General features: G+C 48.2%; 1 long non-coding RNA gene across 1 annotated transcript; it reads right to left on the bottom strand.

Annotated features, from left to right (window-relative positions):
- Window positions 1–751: 751 nt before the first annotated feature.
- On the bottom strand, window positions 752–5,206 carry LOC123099474 (uncharacterized). The gene is made up of 4 exons (XR_006448166.1): window positions 4,716–5,206; window positions 4,112–4,193; window positions 2,153–2,400; window positions 752–1,309 (listed from the first exon to the last, which is right to left on the bottom strand). It is a non-coding gene; the product is annotated as an uncharacterized lncRNA (long non-coding RNA).
- Window positions 5,207–20,201: the final 14,995 nt, after the last annotated feature.

Genomic DNA, 20,201 nt, shown 5'->3' with positions numbered 1-20,201 from the left:
TCAAGCTGGATATGAGGGTCGCCCCCACATGCCTCTTTAGTGTTTCTCTATGTAGCAAACGCCAAAACTTTCCTTAACTTCCAATAATACAATTGGAGATATGTTCGCTACAAATAGTACACAAATGTTCATCTAGACCATCCCCTTCGACTATACTACAATGATCTAATGCATCTTAGCTAAAAATATATTATTAAAATATACATAAAAATAATTGACCAACACAAAGGTAAGAAACTTTTCAACAAATAAAAAGTGATAATGCACGTGCAGACTCTTTTGCCCATAAAAGAACAAATATATTGATGGTGGCAATATTCTTGGAGCATTTCTTCAATTACTTGAGAAACCAAACTTACATAGTGTCAGGAATTCCATTTCAATTTCTACATACTTTCTCCACATAGCCTTGTACAGGTTGAAAGAAAAAAATCTATAGTGATTACATAGAGTATGCACATAGAAAATGACAGTCATCCACACTCCACAAAGTAAGTAGTCAGTTAGCAAAAATGCCCGTGCGTTGCAACGGGTTAACAACACTGTGGCCTTCTAATCAAGTTTATCATCAATGTATAGGTCCTACCTTGTTAATTCAAATCAAATAAAAATGATTGCTTCTTGCACTTATGAATTGGACATGCAAATATAATAGTGCATTTTATTGATGGACTAAATGACACAAACTTAGAGACCACAGTTTATATTATTTTTGTTTACATTTAGCTATTGAAACATCCATTGTCCATCATGTAAATACAAGCTGTGACCCTGTTATTGTTTCTTTGGAATTTTCCTTTTAGATATAACAATACATACACGCACAACATTAAATTGGAAATTGTTCATCTGAAATTAATATGGCATATGACTGCCCCGACAGAGTACATAAACCATTTTAATTTAAATAAAGACAGTAAAAAATTGCCAGTATAAGTGAGCTCCTTAGCCATGTAATCTAGAGTCTGGCTTGAACTATGGTGCAAACTGCCTCTCCACATATTCTGAAACAAAGTATCATTAATAAACTTTAGTAAAATCCTATCGGTCCAAATTTATCCGATGACAATATGTAGCGGTTGGTTGTTAATATAGGTAAAAAAGAAGTAGTTTGGCTAAGCCCTTAGCGGTGCCGGTCTACCTACAAAGAAGATGCTGGAGCACTTGAGGCCGTCGTCCATGTCGGCGTTCAAAGTTGGACACTGGGTCATGCATTTTTGCCTTGGCAAGGATAAGCAGGCCGGCCGCAAAGTCCATGGCTATGGCCACGTGCCTCGATAGTTTATGACGAGTGACATCGTAATCTTACCTGCAAAGAAAATAGAGTTACATCGTAATCTATATTAAATAGGTCACCGCAGACATAATAAGTTCCAGAAAAAATAATACGAATAGATAAAAAATATAAATGCCAAAAGAGCTCTTTGCGTGTTCCATCAGAACAACAATATTGCATTTGTTTATTTTAGCAAGCCCAGCAGTAGTAGCAAGATGTTCTGCATATATATAATCCATAAATAATTCTAGTAAAGCTGCTACTACTCAATCACTACTTAAAATTTGAGACAGTAAGAAAATGAGAAGCAGAAGAAAAGCACAGAAAAATTAAACGTGCAGATTGGTTACTTGAAGGGTGTGACGTATCTAGAAGTTTGTTGCTTATGCAACATTTCTATTCTAATTTAGAGGCTTTCTTGACTTCAAGGAGAAATAACTCAAAACATGGACTGAGGAAAGGTATTTATCTACAATTACAACATTACAGAAATTAGTTTTTTTTACCCGCAAAACAATATTACAGGAATTTGCACAGCTTGTATTTGTACAGAGGCACTAATTCTGAAAGTTTCTAGCCAATTCACATGCAAGTATCAAACCTCCCAATTTCTATCTGCATAATAGGCCATATTGAACCATTTGGTTTTTGGATTATGTTGGCCAACTAATGCATATTTGAGGTACTTGCATCAATAAATATTCAGTAATTTGATGCCAAAACATTTGTCAGTGCCTTTTGAACTGTTATGGTCATACTGTTATACTCCAATGTCTAGGATGTCCATGTATAAACAATCTGAATCTCATACACTTATAACCTCATACCAGCCTGAGCAATCAATGGACAACAAGCAAACTATTAGATCAGTCATACCAGTTGTTGGGTTGCTAGTGTGCTTCCTCGATATCAAATTCGGAACAATCCTCCCAAGCCTTAACCAGCATGGAACACAACAGGTAATTAAGTAATCCAATTTTGCCAAACACTCGGGTGCTGCAAAAGCTGTAGCTTCAACTACCGTTCAGAAAACAAGCGCAACAGCAAGGCAGAGAGCACCGTCAACTTGGGGTGCCGCATCATTATGAGAGCCACAATGATTAGTGTCTGGTGCCAAACTTTACCTAGCAAGGGATGAACACACATCAGTCAATAATAAGAACATAAACAGTATATGCATGCATATGCAGGAGAGAAAATTCACAAAAATAATCTCCCGGTTTCACCTAAATTACACGCATTGGGTAAATTAAATCTCCCCAAATCCACAACCAACTCCCCAAATCTAATTTGAAACCTAGAGCAGAGCCGCATCAGATGCAACTGTACCCGGTATCATGTCACGCACCATGGAGCCTCGCGGCCACGGCTGCCCACGACCCTACCCCCTGCCGTGCCTCGTGCGGAACCGGCCTACAATAATTGTTTAGAAACGAAAAGCGGAAATCAACAAAATACACCGTAATTTAGAGGACCATAAAATGCACATGCAAGCTACCGGCTTTGTTATTAGCCAACAGGCTTTTGTTATTAGCGAACAGGCTACTGTAGACTCACATGAAAAGAGATAAAGTAAATTATCATCTAAATTTGAACCATTCAGATCACTTTTTATTAGAGGTACTACAGTAACCTCAAGAGATTCAACCACGCAAATAAAACATAACACTTTGTAAATACTATATTTTGTATATTCCACATCTCATATATTTGCTGGAGACTTGTTGTGCAATAAGAATTATATAGCTTATTATTCCTTCATATAAAGTTAGTTCAAAAGCGGTGTATCCGATATCTTACCAGCAAGATACAACATGAACCAACTCAAGATCATGTACCATTGTTTGATGAATAAAGTGAGGTTGTACCTCTAGAAAGAAAACTCAACCCAAAGTTGTATGTTTCGAACATCTTTGTACCAATGCATGTTACCATGTTCTTAGATATGAGATGCATAGGGTGAATACCAATTCAAAAGTATAAAAATGATCAACAACACATGGTGAAGAAATCTGTCAGCTCCAAATCTAGTATGTATAGTCCCTTCTTAAATTATCATCATACTGATCAAACTTGTCGTAAGATCAGGAAGCCGCTTGAACGACCTTTTCTCTCGGCCCCTAGTAAAAGTCTTTGCAAAAGATAGTAATCAAATTAAAATGGTTACCGGGGAACCCTTCGGTCCCCCGCCCGCCCCGTTCCTTGCGTGGTATAGTAATAATTTAGCGATGATAGTAACTTGTTTACATTGGTTACACACCCTTTAGTCCTACCCAACACGTTTTCTTTTAGCACTCTAGTAAAAACCGGAGCAGAGATAGTAACGCCATCTAAATGGTTACCACCACACCCCTCTGGTCCCATGCACCATCAAATCAAATCCCTCGTAATATTTTGCGCACATAGTAATGAACCAACATATGGATGGTAATGAACTAAGTGGGTACCTAAGGTAATCTTGTTACGGTGTAATAATAAGTCAATCGATCAAAAATTCTTTGTGTGTACGGGTCATGGTCTGGTGCGTACGTTTATAGAGAACAAATTAGTTGGTAATATTTTTTAGTTAGGATAGATGGTAATTGCATTACTACTTGCTACTCTCTATTACTATTGGTCCAGCGATCCAAGTCATCATAAAAGTACCAGTTTGGATTACCATACATTAGTATACAAATTACGATCAGTTTGTGATGCATGGGTCGAGCGGACCAGAAGTTTTCTGAATGGACTTTCTTTTTGGTGGTTATAAATGAACTGCACCAGCGTTGCACGCTCAAACAAAAGGTGGGTCGGTGTTACGAATGTCGACAACAACAAAATCGTGTTTTCTACCTTGCATCGTACGGAAGGCATGGCTCACCACACTGATCAATGTCAGGATACTTAGTTTCGCCGAGACCCACGTGGAAATAGTCTGCAAAAGAATAAAAAAACAGTCAAGAACACAACTTCGAACTACTTAAGTGCGCCAGTCTCCACCTAGTTGTCTTCCACGTCCTGCACACTTCTGCTAAATTTACAAAAAGAAGGCAACCAAGATTTTCATATCTCGTGAGCATGCAAGCTCTAGGTATTTTGTGATAAGACATTAGGTATCAAGCCGTTTTATTCAGAGCTTTCTAATGAATCCACATGCTGGCGATTAGAGCAAGGAAGTTTGAGATTTAGGAAAACGATTTATAGGCCTCGAACTGAAACTGTGTTCGGGACAGCAGACCTGGCTCAGCAATCATGGTTGATACTAATTTGCTTGAAACCTCAATACCGTGCACTTCTTCAATAATTGATCAATGATCCTAGGCATGCATGGTTTGGCAAAAGTTATATGCTCGACTGCAGCCAGGCTTGAGTATTTGTGTTTTCTTATGAGCTGATAGTGCATGAAAAAGATAATGTAATTGAAGTGACATATAGGTGGAGGTTCTTATCCACTAACCTCGAAGGGTCTTCATATCCACTCGTCTAGAAGTCTTCTTAATTAACCACTGAACAAGCTAGTTCTCTCTCAATCGCACGGACAAAAGCCCCTCGCTGCACGTTTTTTCCTGCCGCTTCTCACTTCCCCATCATATCTCCACAACACATCGGCAGTAGTCTCAGACTGCTTGACAGCACGACAGGGAGCTGTCGACGGAGAGCTAGATCGTGGCGACGAGGGAGTCGAGCACACGTCTAGTGCAGACCTCGGCTGCACGACGCTTGTGTCAGATGGCGTCAAAGCGGGACGTGTAGCTGCTGCTGCCGCTCCAGCACATCGAAGCCGGCGCTCACCGCATCCGCCGCCACAGAAGCCACCTCCCTCCACCACTTGAAACCGCTTTCATCCACGGAACCCTAACACCAAATCTCTGTGCCAGCATGATTCTCGCATCGAGCGAGATCGACGTGGTTATGGCGCCGACCTCTTCGGAGCAAACGACGTCGACGAAGGGCCCCAGCATGGTGGCCGAGAGCTAGGAGGAGAAGGCCGCGACGGTTGAGAAGCAAGGCTGAGGAAGCGAAGTCCAGAAAAGACTGCGTCCATGGGTTGGGATAAGCAAGAAGAGATCCAATCGGGAAGGAGAAGTGATCAGATGACGGCCGATGCAATCGGGAAGGTTTCCTTTTCTACCGGGCCTGTTACGTCTCTTTGTTTCCTTTTTTTTTAAACTGAAAGCGTAAATTCACGGGAAGAAGCGTATTGTGACGGTGAACCCGACAAAGTCAATCTGTGCTTTATTATTATATATATATAGGTAAATTATATATATATATATATATATATATATATATATATATATATATATATATATATATATATAGGTAAATTATATGGGGCACCTAGGTGCCTGGGCACCTCATTCGGATCCAACCCGTTAAGTGTTTTGTATTTGGAAATAATCACTAGTACCATCCAAATAATCTTCTTTCCTTTCTCTACCTGCATGCAATTACTTCCGCTGCCATTTATTGCAGATTGGTTTCCAAAAAACTAGAAGCTATTGATTCCCTGGAATAATTTGTTTCCTTAAACAAATTCGACTAGTCACATTAAAAATAGTTTGAACGCTCGTACTTGGTTCAGTATATACCCTATGACTTATTCTAATTTTTACTAGATACGTACAAAATAGTCCAATATATTTGTAAATGCATACTCAGGCCCGCGAAAAAGGGCATACTCAAGATATTGTTAATGAAAATATACAAATACCCGGGGCAATTATATCTAATGAAAATACATACCGAAAATATTATACCTAATGAAAATATACAAATACCCGAGGTATTGTTTCTACTGAAAATATACACATACCAAGGTATGATACCTAATAAAGATTATGGATATATCTCGGGTATCCTAAATGAAATGAAGTTTGAATAACCAACAGTGATATAATTTGGTGCATACTCAAGTCCCAAAAAAATGCATAGTGAAAATATTGCTCAGTATGTACATATACCTCGAAGTGAAATTTATTGGTATATACCCACAAATGACACTACCTTTTAATAGGTGGATACATGTTCGTAAATTAAATACCTTGATGGATGATATGTTTCATTCCTGTAAATATGAATATCTATACAACATAATCAATAGAGATGTATTTGACGCATGATACTCAAGGATTATAATAGCTCTGCTATCTTTGTGAAAATCTTTGTGAAAATCAAAATAAATTGTCATAAATTCCAATTTAAATATTAGTACATGTACATGTATACGTACACATGACGTTTGAAGCGTTTTCTATGTACCTTAGACTGCTAGTTTTTCACACACGTACATGTACAAATATAATTTAGTTACATGCACTAAAATCTGGAAACTTTAACACATTGATGACTATCAATTAGTATTGAAATGCCATGCACGCATGCATGCATGCTTACCATAAATTTTTGTTACTATCAAATATACTCATAAATGGTTTACCCACTAGTACTTGGATCAACGGCAATGCCATACATCCAACGGCTAGGAGGTAAGGTGCCCAGGCACCTAGGTGTCCCAAACAACCGTCCTATATATATATATATATATATATATATATATATATATATATATATATATATATATATATATATATATATGTGTGAAAGATACACGAGGTGGTACTAAAGCTTTGATCGATCCCCATCTAGAAAAGGCCAAGCGAAGAAACAGCCCATATCAACCCGAAATCCTCAAGTCAACCTGAACCGATACACACGAGGGAAAAAATGCACGACCACCCCTTCCCAGCGCGCCGCCACCACTTCCACGCTCCAGCGCGCCGTTGGCCCTCGCCACGCGCTGCCGCAGCCGGCCGACTCCTCTCTCTCCTCCTTTGCCGCCACCGCTCTTCATCAGCCGGCCTACTCCGTCGAAAGTCGAAACGGGTAGGCGGCCGACTCCTCTCTCTCCTCCTCCTTTCCCGCCACCGCTCTTCATCAGCCGACCTACTCCGTCGAAACGGGTAGGCGACGCTGAAGTTCGCCGGAACGGCAAGGTGGGCGGCGGGCGGTGTGAGGTGCGGCTGTGGCGAGAGAACGCGGCTGGTGCGGCAGCTTGCTATGATGGCGGCGACTGGTGCGGCAGCCATGCAATGTTGGATCTCCTTGGTCTTCCTCTCGATCGAATCTGCATGCAAACACCTTGACTTGCTGGATGTCTCGTGATAGGTACCTCAACAACCGTCACGACGGAGCTGCCACCGCAGCTCGAGAGAGGAGGGCGTCGCCGGAGACGAGGGCCGCCTGCACGAGTCAGGGCCGCTATCGGCGGCAGCACCCGCGTCCACACCCTAGCCAGCGGCAACACAAGCACCAAGGTTGGGTTGTGTCTTCGTGGTGCGTGTCGATGTCCATGTGCAGCACGCGCCGGAAGCGACACGCCGGCGTAGCTCAGGCATTACCCCAGGAGGCCGTCGATGACGGGGTTGTCGTTTGAGCAAGCGGCGTCCTGGCGGCGCATGGTGCCGATGTCATGCTCCTCGGCAGTTCGCTGGAGATCGCCGTCGCTAATATACCCGCCGGGGTGAGGTTGCAGAGGAGGTCTCGACGTATTTCTGATCGTGGAACTCGAGCAGCTCCTCCGGCCTGGCCGGCCTGGTGAGGAGGTGACTCATGTCTTTGAGGAGACCGTAGGAGACAACGTACGAGGCAGTGGGCCATCGTGATGCGGCGGAGCACCATGACGTGTCCCTCGCCGTAGTCGATGCGGGAGATGCCTGGGTCGTAGTAGTACGTGGCTGCCCTTATCTCCTTTTGTGTCTTCGTAAGTTCGTAGTTAAGCCTTGAAGCTCTCTCCTCCAGGTCTCACATGTCTACATGGGCCAGTTGGGGATGAGTTTGATCTACTCAATTTAGTTGTCTTGATTGATTGATGCGTTATCACACCAAAGTGAACTCAAAGTGAACTAGCTAACAAATCTTTCTCACGGTTGTGGATAGAACGGAGGAGGTGGCACCTGGCTCCATTAGTTTGAAGCGGACCAGAGTCGTTCCCATTGTCGGGCAGGTTGCTGGGTGGAGGAACTTGCAGGCACGTTTCGAGTTCAGCTGTCGCCGAAGCAGCACTACTGCCTACAGGTCCAAGGTTTACTGAAGCACTACTTACATTGATTAGTTTTTTGAAGAGCCATCGCTTCTTGACTACACCTACTCGCCAATAGCAACAACCTCTGTGTCACTACTCACCAAGTTCCAGTGCATCATCCATGTTTAGTCAATGTACGTGCTGAACCAGCCTAAGAGTTTGATTATTATCTGTGTGTGCTTTTGTTATAGGTAGTGCTTCTCTTGAATTTGCTGATTTTTATGGCGCATGACTCCTTGCATGGCAGGCGACTCCATCCTATTCCATGGCATGAGTAAGATGCCTGATGCTTTCCTGCAGTATACACGGACAGTGTGAAGTAATATATTTTCCTTTCAACTTTTTGTATGTGAAATCAGTATCCTAATGTCATTATTTTTTGTGTCCTGGACATCATATTATATAGTGTGCATGCATTTAGTGTTGCAGACAATCATATGAACCAGCTAAATATAGTAATCTTAATTACATTCATGAATTTGCACTAAATATTGTTGCTATCTTTTTTTTGTGAAATAATATTGTTGCTATCTTGCAATTCTATTTACATTGCTTATGGATCCTAGGCTTATATGGTAGGTTTATGTGAGCTTTCTGTTTATTCTAATATGAAAACTTACCAAGAAACCTCTCAAAACAAAAAATGAACCAAGATATGTGTCGTTAAGAATCAAATTAACCAGCTAACAATGTTCATTTTGTGAAGTTTTCTCAACGTAATATTATAAAAGTATCCTTGAGATTACTACTTACGAGCATGTTTGTTGGTCTTTGTGAAAACATGTTGGGCTCTTTTTTTCTAATAATGAAAGGATCCAATATAACTTATTTGTTTGTATTGATCACTGTGAATTAATTGTATAACACGTTGTAATTAGCATTGGACGTGTCACTGAGGAGTCGGACTCAAAGTCCCTGGTGTGTTCAACATGAACTCTTGCTTTTCTATGTTATATTACCCAAAGGATTAAGGATCTTTGTGCAATACTTTTCTCTTGGAATTTTGTGAGCAGTATTGGCTAAACTTTATTGAGTTCCTAATTTCTTTTAAGGAGAAGTTCCTAAATTTATTTTCTTTCATGGGGGGAAGTATGTTGATGCAGGTAAAGAAATATTCTATGAGATTAGCATGTCCTATTTTGATAATTTTGGATCTTGAAAAAAATTGAATAAAATTTGCATGAACAATGAATGTATTTTTGCATATATTGTTATAAATAAACTTGAATATAAACCAATGTTTTAAATAGCGGGCTATGGAAAATAGCGTCGGCCCTCAAAATCAGCTATAGCGGGCTAAAGCGGACTATAGCGGGCTATTTTTGAAGACGACCATTTAGCGACACCCTGCTAAAAAGGCTATAGCGGGCTATAGCAGAGCTATAGCCGGCTATTTAAAACTATGATATAAACTATTTCCCCGTTGCAACGCACGGGCATTTTTGCTAGTAATAATAATAACGATAATAATAATAATGAAGTCATTAGTGCTTATGGCGATACGTCACATAAAAAGCCTCTAAAATTGCAAAATATTAACCACTGATGCGATCTATAAGTGACAAAAAAAATGTTTCAGACAGGGGAATCCCCCGCCTGGGCCGACCCACGGAGCAGGGACCTCCTATACTACGCTCTGTGCGCTGTGAGAAGACGCAGCACGCCCGTTCGGGACGGCCCATGTGCGTGCGGCCTGTTTTTATTTTTTTCCTTTTCTTTTTTCTTTTCCATTTTCATTGTTTTCACCTTTAAATAATTTGGTACTTCAAAAAATTAAAAAGGGAAACTTTATATAAAATATTCAATAAATCATAAAATTTTTGTGGATTAAAAAAATGTTCTTAATTGTTTTAACAATGTTCGCATATTCAAAAAATGTTTGCAATTTTGAAAACAAATGTTTGAGAAATCAGAAAATGTTAATGATTTTTCTAAAAGTTCATGTAGTAAAAAATGTTAAGAAAATTGAACAAAATGTTATCAGTGATGTAGCAAAATTTTGTCATGGCCTTTGTTGATTATGATTTTTTTTTCTCACGTTGCAACGCACGGGCCCTTTTGCTAGTAATAATAAAGCAAATAGTGTTTCTGGTCATACGTCGTCGCCGTTTTTGCAGAAACGTCCTTGTGTTTTCTGTTAATTGAAGCCGCAGTCCCTTTTCAAGTGAATATCACGTATTTGCATTAAACCCTTTGTCATTCCGTATATTCATCCTGCAGTACTCCTTCCCCTCCATATTCTGTACCTTATCTGCTCCCTTTCCAGCGCGGCGGCGGACGAGAAGCTGAGGGGCGGCGCCGCACTCTCCGACTTCTGCCTCCACCCCATCTACGCGCAGTCCTCTGTCCGCGCGGGCGCAGGCGGCTACCGTGCCCCGGAGATGGTGGACACGCGGCGGCCCATGCTGAAGGCGGACGACTACTCCTTGGTCGTGCTCCTGCTGGAGCTCTTCACCCGCAAGTACCCGACGGACGCGTCCTTGCAGGAGGGCGACGTCGGCACGCTGGACCTACCGCGGTTGGTGCAGTCGGTGGTGCGCGAGGAGTGGACGTCTGATGTGTTTGACTTGGAGCTGGTGCCGATGTAGAAAAACAATGGAGATAGAGAGCACTGCACCACAACAGCCTCGCATAGGATACAGAGCAAGCACACGGCCATGATGCGCATTGCCGCTTGGGCCTCGAATCAGGAGGCATCTGTGACTCCCCAAGACAGGCGCTCTAGATGCCTTTCATGGATTTCGAGATTCGTCGTGTGATTTGTTTTGTTCGTTGCATTCATCTTTGCATCATGTGCATTGCATCATGTCATCTTGCACCCCTTTTTAAAACTCAGCTAAATAAATTGCATGGATCTTCGGTCCATTTAAATCGAGGGAAATGCACATGGTGATTTATCTTTACAACATATAAAAGTCTCCCAATATTATTAGGGAGCTATATCAAAGTATTCCATTAACTTTGGAATGACCGTAACACACCTGCAGTTTAACTTCCATGCATTTTCTATCTCAATTCCTTGCCTCAAACTTTGCCAACAATTCTTTTCCCATTGTCGGGGTGTCGTGCGACATATGCCAAAGGATGGCTTATCATGTAGGGGACTAATAATACGTCGTCGGTGCCAGGAAACGGGATAAGGCCCAAGCATGCACGCTGGTGAATCTTATCCAGGTTCGGGGCTCTCCTAGGAGTTAACACCCCTACTCCTGCTCTACGGGGTCTCCGCATGATCACTCAAGCAACAATGGTGGCTACAAACTTGCTCCTTGAGCTGTTTCTCTAGAGGGGGAAGAAGAACAAGGCTAGCCCTAGCTTCCTCTCTCTCTCTATGTGTGTGTGGGTGAACTAAGGTCTGAACCCTTTGCATGGGTGCCCTGGGGGGTTTATATAGGCCTACCCCCAGGGGTACAAAGGTAATCTGGCCGGGTATAGGACCCGGCCGTCAGTGTCTATGGTCGCCGGCTTCTCCACCGGCCGCTGGGGCCCGCCGCCTGGTGGGACCCATCGGTTGTCTTGTACTTGGCCGACAGGCCGCGCCCGCCGCTGACGGGTCCTGCCGGCTGCTTAATACTGTGGCAATGCCACTGATGATGTAGGCTTTGTCGGGGAAGCATGGCTACAGTACCGCCGCCTGGCGGGCGATCACTGTAGCCACTCCCTGTCACTTCTGATTAATGGTGCACGGTCTTCGAGGGAAGGAGAGGGCCGCCTGCTGACAGCCGGCCTTCCCTCGGGCCTACTGGTCCGAGCTTGCCGCCCTCTGGCTTCTCACGGTCAGGTAGGGCCCGCCGCCTGGGGCCGTACCGACAGCCCGTAGTGGGAGCATGGTCTCCTGTGCCATGGATGATGTCATGGGCTACATGGCAACAGCGCCGCGCCGGGCGGGGGATATCCGCCCAGTACGATGCACTGTGGCCACGCTCTACCCTGGATTCGGGGGTGGCTGACCGCACTGTAGCCACGCTCCGTCTCGCCATCATAATGTGGTGCAAACTTTGAGGGCGCTTGGGGCCGCCTGCTAAGAGACGGCTTCTCTGGAGGCCGCCTGCTAGGAGTCGGTCCACCTTGGGGCCGTCTTCTGGGCCTTGCCGTCTTCCGCCAGCCGGCCGCTGGGACCAGCCGGCCATAAGAAGGCGGCTAGTTGATCTTTGAGTCTTGAGGGGCGCAGCCGGCCCCGATGTCTTGAAATACCATGGGAGGATGATGAGGCTACCCGTGGTCATTTACTCCGACAATAGTCCACGAAGTTGGTGGGGCGCCGCGGCTGAAAAGGCGAGGAGCCTCGGCAGCTTCCTACTCAGAGTGATCTGATGGCTTGCTTCGTCCGTCTTCCGAAGCGCCGACTGCTAGGAGTCGGACGCGACCAGGCAGGCCGCCTGGTGGTTTTTGAAATGTCGTGGCAGGAGTTGGGTGGCGCGCCAGCCAGGCGCCAGGCTCGCCGCCAGCTATCTGTGCGCCACGTGGCGCGAGCCGGCCAGGCCGCCTGCCAGCCCACGCGCGCGATGGGACATCGTAGAAGGCTGGGCCCCACCACTACTGGGCCTCGGCACGCGCGCGGATCCGCTGCGGCCGAGGCAAGCGGTTGGGATTCCGCAGCGCAGTAACTTTGTGCCTATTGCGCGTTAAACGCGGGGTCGTGGGGACGTGGGCGCAATTAATCCCACGATCCCCACGCCCCGCCCCCTCGGCTTCATAGCCAGGGGCTATAAGTAGGGGGAGGAGGGGAACGGCACTAGCACGCGCACCCTCCTCTCCTTTCGCCATCTTCTTGCTCTCCTTTCTTTCTGCCGCCGCCGCACCCCCGCAGCTCGCCGAAGTGCTGCCATGGCCCGTCATCACCAAGCCCAGCCTTTCTGCCGCGCCGTCGCCTCGTCGGACCTGAGCTTCCATGGCGCGAGAGCGGGCCGGCGACTGGGATGGCTCAAATGTCATCGAGGACCACATCACCTTCCTCCGCAATACGCGGCGGCTGCCCGACGAAGGCTATGTCCGGGCACGCGTTCCGCCCGCGAAAGAGATCTCGCCGGCGCCGGGGGAAGGTGAGCGCGTCGTCTTTCGGTCGCACTTCCTCTGGGGCTTTGGCCTGCCGGCGAGCGGCTTCCTCCGCTCTTTCCTCCAGTTCTACCATCTTCAGCCGCATCACCTCACACCAAGCACGGTGGTGCTGCTGTCGGCCTTCATCACGCTCTGCGAAGGCTACCTTGGCGTTCTCCTCACCCTTGAGCTCTGGGGAGAATGCTTCTACACCAAGCTTGGCGTCTCCGCCAAGAACGAGGCGGCTCAGTGCGGCGCCTTCATCGCGGTGCAGCGCCCGGGTGCTGGGAACCGCTTCCCGTCCATCACCTTGACCCAATCGGTCAAGTTGTGGCAAAAGTCATATTTTTATGTCAAGAACGTCAACCCGGCGATCGACTTCATCAACCTGCCGGCCTATGAAGCCAGCCCGCCGGCTGAGCCCCGCACCAATTGGGCCTTCAAGCCGAGGACGCTGTCGGCCGCCTCCACCGCCACCGTCGCCCGGCTCCAGGAGATGATAGAATCGGAGGGCCTTAAGGCCTCTAATCTGCTGACCGCCTTCGTGGAGTGCCGGGTTCTCCCTCTTCAAGGCCAGCCTCATCTGATCAGCCAGATGATCGGGCATCGAGACCCGTGCCGGCTGAGCACTAGGGAGATGCCGGCCACGGAGGTGGTCCGCTTGGTGAACGAGATCGCGAACTGCAAACTCTCGGAGTCGGAGTGGCAGTTCGGCAAGCGGCCGTATACCCGCGCGCACCCGCCGCCTGCGGTAAGTTTCCGACTCTTGGTCTTTTCTTCGTCCGCCGGGTTCTTCTTTGCCGACTGACCAGTCGGCCATGTCGAAGCTCCTCATGACCCAGCCGACCGCCGACGCCATGGTGCAGGGCCAGGAGTACCTGCCGGACCGGGCGGTGACCGATGTGGACGACCCTGATCTGGGGGCAGCCGCCATGGAGGAAGACGGCACCACAGGCGGTGGTGACAGAGCAGGCGGTTCCGGAGGAGGAGGCAGCAGTCTCGAGGACTGGCCAGACGATGACGAGGAGGAGCACGTGCCGCGCCGCTCGCCGGTTGCCAACATGGCGGGGGCGAGTTCCTCAGCGGCGCCGGCTGCACCAGGCGGCGCACAAAAACGCCGAGCCGGCACACAGCCGCAAGGCGGCCGGCCGAAGAAACCCAAGTGTTCGGCCGCAGGGACCAGGCGAGAGGAGGCCGTAGAGAAGGCAACCAGGTTCCAGAGGGCCCCGAAGCAGCCGCCGACGTTGTCCGCGTAAGTGCTTGTCCTTCCTTGTGTTTTCGTTTGTCTTTTCTGCAAACTCCCTCTGAGTTTGTCTTGTCTTGCTTGAATTAGAGCCCTGCTCTCTCTTGAGCGGTCGGCCTCCACCTCCATCATCGGGGGAACGGAGGGCTCCACCAACGCCTGCCGCATAGACCCGCTCGCCGACCTCCGGGAGGCGACGGAGAAGAATGCGCGGGAGGCGCGCGAGGAGAAGGAGCGGGCGGAGCAGGCGAAGGCGGACGCGGCCAAGACAGCGCAGGAGGAGGCGGACGCGGCGGCCAAGGCCCGGGAGGAGGAGGTGACCAAGGCCCAGGCGGACGCGGCCGCCAAGGCGCAAGCGGAGGCAGCCGCACGTGGCCGGGCTCTGCAACTTGTCATTTCACTGTGCTCCATGCCGCCGGCACCAGAGATCCCAATGTCGACTGGAGGAGCCGGCAACGACTAGCTGGTCATGGAAAGGGAGGGAGGCGACGCTGTCATCCCGAGGACGGAGGTGTCCCAGTAGACGCCGGCTGCCGAGGCTCAGGGCAGTCGGCCTGACGCGCCGCCGGCGCCTAGAGTCAGCGGCGAGCTGGTGGTGGGGGCGACTCCCGTCGTCCGCACTCCGATGCGCCAGCGTGTGACGAAGGCGACTTCAGCGCCGCGGCCTCAGGAGGTCGGTGAGGGAGTCCTGGACTAAGGGGTCCTCGGGCGTCCGGCCTGTTAGCCATGGGCCGGACTGATGGGCTGTGAAGATACAAAGACTGAAGACTCTACCCGTGTCCGGATGGGACTCTCCTTGGCGTGGAAGGCAAGCTTGGCGATCGAATATGAATATTCCTTTCTCTGTAACTGACCTTATGTAACCCTAGATCCCTCCGGTGTCTATATAAACCGGAGGTCTTGGTCCGTAGAGGCCAATACTCATAGCCATAGTCATACATGCTAGACTTCTAGGGTCTTAGCCATTACGATCTCGTGGTAGATCAACTCTTGTAATACTCATATTCATCAAGATCAATCAAGCAGGAAGTAGGGTATTACCTCCATAGAGAGGGCCCAAACCTGGATAAACATTGTGTCCCCCGTCTCCTGTTACCATCGACCTTAGACGCACAGTTCGGGACCCCCTACCCGAGATCCGCCGGTTTTGACACCGACATTGGTGCTTTCATTGAGAGTTCCACTGTGACGTCGAAGATAGGATCGATGGCTCGCCTTGTTCTCAAGGACAATATCACCTCTGGAGGAGCACTGGCCCCAGGCCAAACCCTCCGGCTGGGCGGCTTTACCATGACTGCCTGTTCGGTCGTTAAGCCCACGATGACCTCTCGGGTCATCGAAAATTCCCTTCGTGTTGACTCCGAACACTCCAAGCAGATGGATCCGACGAAGCTTTTGTCTTTAAACGAGCTCCTAGATCGCATCGCCGCCCTGGGGGTCGCTACAGACTACGATCGAATTGGGCTTAAACCCGATCAGAGAGAAATCAAATCTCCACCGATCACCCACCAGATAGCGGTAGTCGAGGAGCGAGACGACAACTCTTCCTCTATACTGAGGACGGACTATGTCCGGATCTCTGACCTCGAAGAGCCGGACACCCACCTGCGAAGAGATGCATCCTGCCCTCCGAACATAGAATCGGACGACGGGCCTTAGAAATCAGTTGATATCCTAGAGCCCGAACTGTTAAGTTCGAAAGATCTTCAGACTCTAGATCCGAAATTGGGTCAGGGTTCGGATTTAAATCCACCCACCCACCCAGATATAAGCGCTCTCATGAGCATACAATAGCAGTCTAAGGAAACGGTCCACCACTTCTGGGCCAGATTCCTCTTTGTGAAAGACAAGATTAAAGATTGCCGCGACGAAGACGCGATCTCAGCTTTCCGCAACAATTGCATGGACGAAGGAATCCTCAACACCATCAACCGCCGTCGCATATTACACTTCGCTGACTTGGCAACTATCGTACAGAAGTACAGCGCAATGGAAAGCGCCTGGAAAACTCAGGTAGCCCGTTGGGAACCATCGGTCCCCACTCAACCCCTCGTTCAGGCAAAAAGGGCGCACCCTCATGGCACGCTTGGTCCAATACTAAAGAAATATAAGCCCATTACGGGGCGCGGAACCGTTCTGGAAGGATGGCTCGATGGGCCATGCAAAATACACACAACACCAGATAACATACCAACCCACAACCTTAGAGCATGTTGGATACTCCGGCAAGTGGCCAAGAGCGGCGAGGATATCCTCACCAAGAATACACCAGAACAACACCCCCCAGAAGACGACGACCTCAAAGTATTGACGGTCTCCGAGACATTTGCTTCAAACAATAGGCACAAAAGGGCACTCCTCGAACTTGCCGAAGTCTGCCAAATCGCAGCAATAAACCCTTGGAACGACACGGCTATCACTTTTAATGCCGGTGATGAACCAAAATACAGGACAGTCCTAGCACCGGCCGCCGTGGTCCTCAGTCCAATCGTGGACGGCTTTTGGCTCACCAAGGTTCTCATGGACGGCGGCAGCGTACTAAACCTCATCTATGAGGATACACTCCACAAAATGGAAATAGACAGGAGCCGCATCGAGCAAAGCAGCACGACCTTCTGAGGAATCATTCCCAGTTAGGAGGCGCGGTGTGCGGGAAAAATTACACTTGACGTGGTATTCGGCACGCCGGAGAATTATCGGTCCGAAGAGATAACCTTCCAAGTGGCCCCTTTCAACAGCGGATATCACGCCCTCTTGGGGCGAGACGCATTTACACGCTTCCAAGCTATACCTCATTATGGGTACATGAAGCTTAAGATGCCCGGGCCCAACGGCATAATCACTCTCGCCAGTGATCCAGACATAGCACTCTGCGCCGAAAATAAAACCGCATCCCTGGCCCTTGAGGCATTATCTGAAGCCCTCGCGGCCGAAGAATTAACCACACTGCGCCCCACAGCGGACAGGGATGATGTGATCCTAGACAAACAACCCAAATCCACCTCCTTCAAACCGGCAGAAGAAATAGTCAAATTCCAAGTCCATCCAACGGACCCCAAGAAGACAACATCTATTGGAGCACAACTAGACCCAACGGTCGATGCCGCGCTACGAGAGTTCCTGCGCGAGAACTGGGATATATTCGCCTGGCACCCTTCTGATATGCCAGGAATCCCACGCAAGTTGGCTGAACACAGCCTCAATATATTGAAGGGATATTAACCAGTCAAGTAAACACTGCGGCGCTTTTCCGAACCCGAACTCAAGCTATTAGGGAAGAGCTAGCCAAGCTAATCGAGGCCAGATTCATTAGAGAAATAAAACACCCGGACTGGCTAGCAAACCTGGTGATGGTGCCAAAGAAGGATAAATCCTGGCACCTGTGCGTCGATTTCAAAGACCTCAATAAGGCCTGCCCTAAGGATCCCTTCCCCCTCCCCCGTATCGACCAAATCATTGATGCCACCGCAGGACACAACTCACTGTGCTTCCTCGACGCATATTCCGGATACCATCAAATCAAAATGAAGGAATCCGATCAAGCTGCAACAGCATTCATTACCCCATACGGGCCATTCTGCTTCAACATCATGCCCTTCGGGCTCAAAAACGCCGGAGCAACCTAGCAACGCATGATTCAAACATGCCTGGAGCAACAGATCGGCAAGACAGTTGAAGCATATGTGGACGACGTCGTCATCAAAACCAGACACGTCGAAACACTCATAGATGATTTACGTCTCACATTCGACAACCTCCGTGCATATGACATTAAGCTCAATCTGGAAAAGTGTGTTTTCGGCGTCCCCGCTGGAAAACTGCTGGGCTTCATCGTTTCCAATAGAGGATTGAAGCAAATCCAGCCAAAATCCGAGCCTTGTCACAATTGGCTACGCCAACGGACCTTCAACAGGTCCAAAAACTCGCCGGTTGTGTGGCAGCTTTAAGCCGCTTTATCTCTAGATTGGGAGAAAAGGCATTGCCACTCTATCGCCTTCTACGGCGCACCGATCACTTTGAGTGGACGGATGCGGCAACGACCGGACTGGAAGAAATAAAAGCCCTTCTAGCGAGCAACCCAATCCTGGCCGCGCCGAACGTCGGTGAACCCATGTTATTATACATATCGGCAACACACCAGGTGGTGAGCGCCGTGCTCGTCGTTGAACGAGAACAGGGCGGACAAAAATTCCCGCTTCAGAAGCCAGTATACTAGGTATCCACTGTCCTCACACCATGCAAATACCGGTACCATCATTATCAAAAGATAGCATACGCGGTCTTCATGGCATCCCGGAAGCTACGACACTACTTCCAGGAGTGTTCGATCACGGTGGCTTCTGAAGTACCGCTCAATGACATAATAAGAAACCGCGATGCTACGGGCCGGATTGCCAAATGGTCCATTGAGCTCCTTCCATTTGACATAACATACAAACCGCGTCGAGGCATTAAATCCCAAGTACTGGCTGACTTCGTCGCCGAATGGACAGAGGCCGAACTCCCTAAAGAGTACGACACATATTCCAACTGGGTTATGTATTTTGATGGTTCCAAAATGCTGGCAGGACTAGGAGCGGGCGTCGTTTTAACGTCCCCCACTGGAGACGTAGTCCAATACGTACTCCAAATGTTATACACAGACTCCAATAACGCAACCGAATACGAGGCCTTATTGCATGGTCTTCGGATGGCTGTCTCCATGGACATACAACGCCTGGAAGTGCGCGGGGACTCAAACCTCGCAATATCTCAAATAAATGCAGACTTCGATGCCAAAGATCCGAAGATGGCGGCTTATCGTAATGCCGCCCTAAAAATGTCGGCTCGGTTCGAGGGGCTCGAGTTTCATCACGTCGCCCGAGAAAGTAATCAAGCGGCGGACGTCCTTGCCCGCATCGGCGCCAAGCGCGACCCCGTCCCACCTAACATCTTTCTGGAAAGGCTTTTTAAGCCATCCGTGGTGTGTCAAGGGGAGAGCGGCAACACCAGGCCGGATCCGAACACAACCCCAGATTCCGAACACACGGATATCATCGGGGGCTCAGCCACCGAATTAACACCATCGGCCCATCTCATTTTGGCAGTCATTGCCCCATGGATCGAACCCTTCTTGGCCTACCTTAATAGGAAAGAACTCCCTGAGGATCAGAATGAGGCCCGCCGCATTGTCCGGCGTTCGAAGGCCTACAAGGTTCACGACAGAGAGCTCTACAAGAAAAGCGCTACTGGAGTCCTTCAAAGATGTATCTCCGAGGAAGAGGGGCGGCAGCTCCTGGCTGAAATTCATGCCGGTCTCGGCGGGCACCATACCGCAGCTCGGGCCCTTGTTAGCAAGGCCTTCCGTACAGGTTTTTATTGGCCGACGGCCCGAGCAGATGCACAGGACCTTGTCCAATGTTGCGTCGGATGCCAACTCTTCGCCAACCAAAGCCATATGCCGCCCCACCGCCCTACAAACAATCCCCATCACTTGGCCTTTTGCGGTCTGGGGACTGGATATGGTTGGACCCCTTAAAGGAGGAAGCCATAAGAAAAAGTATCTGCTGGTCATGGTGGATAAATTCACTAAGTGGATA

This window comes from Triticum aestivum, chromosome 4D, assembly GCF_018294505.1.
Source record: "Triticum aestivum cultivar Chinese Spring chromosome 4D, IWGSC CS RefSeq v2.1, whole genome shotgun sequence".
In the NCBI taxonomy this organism is placed as follows: Eukaryota; Viridiplantae; Streptophyta; class Magnoliopsida; order Poales; family Poaceae; genus Triticum; species Triticum aestivum.
The sequence above is the reverse complement of the archived record's forward strand: the minus strand, read 5'-3'. Positions and strand labels throughout refer to the sequence as shown.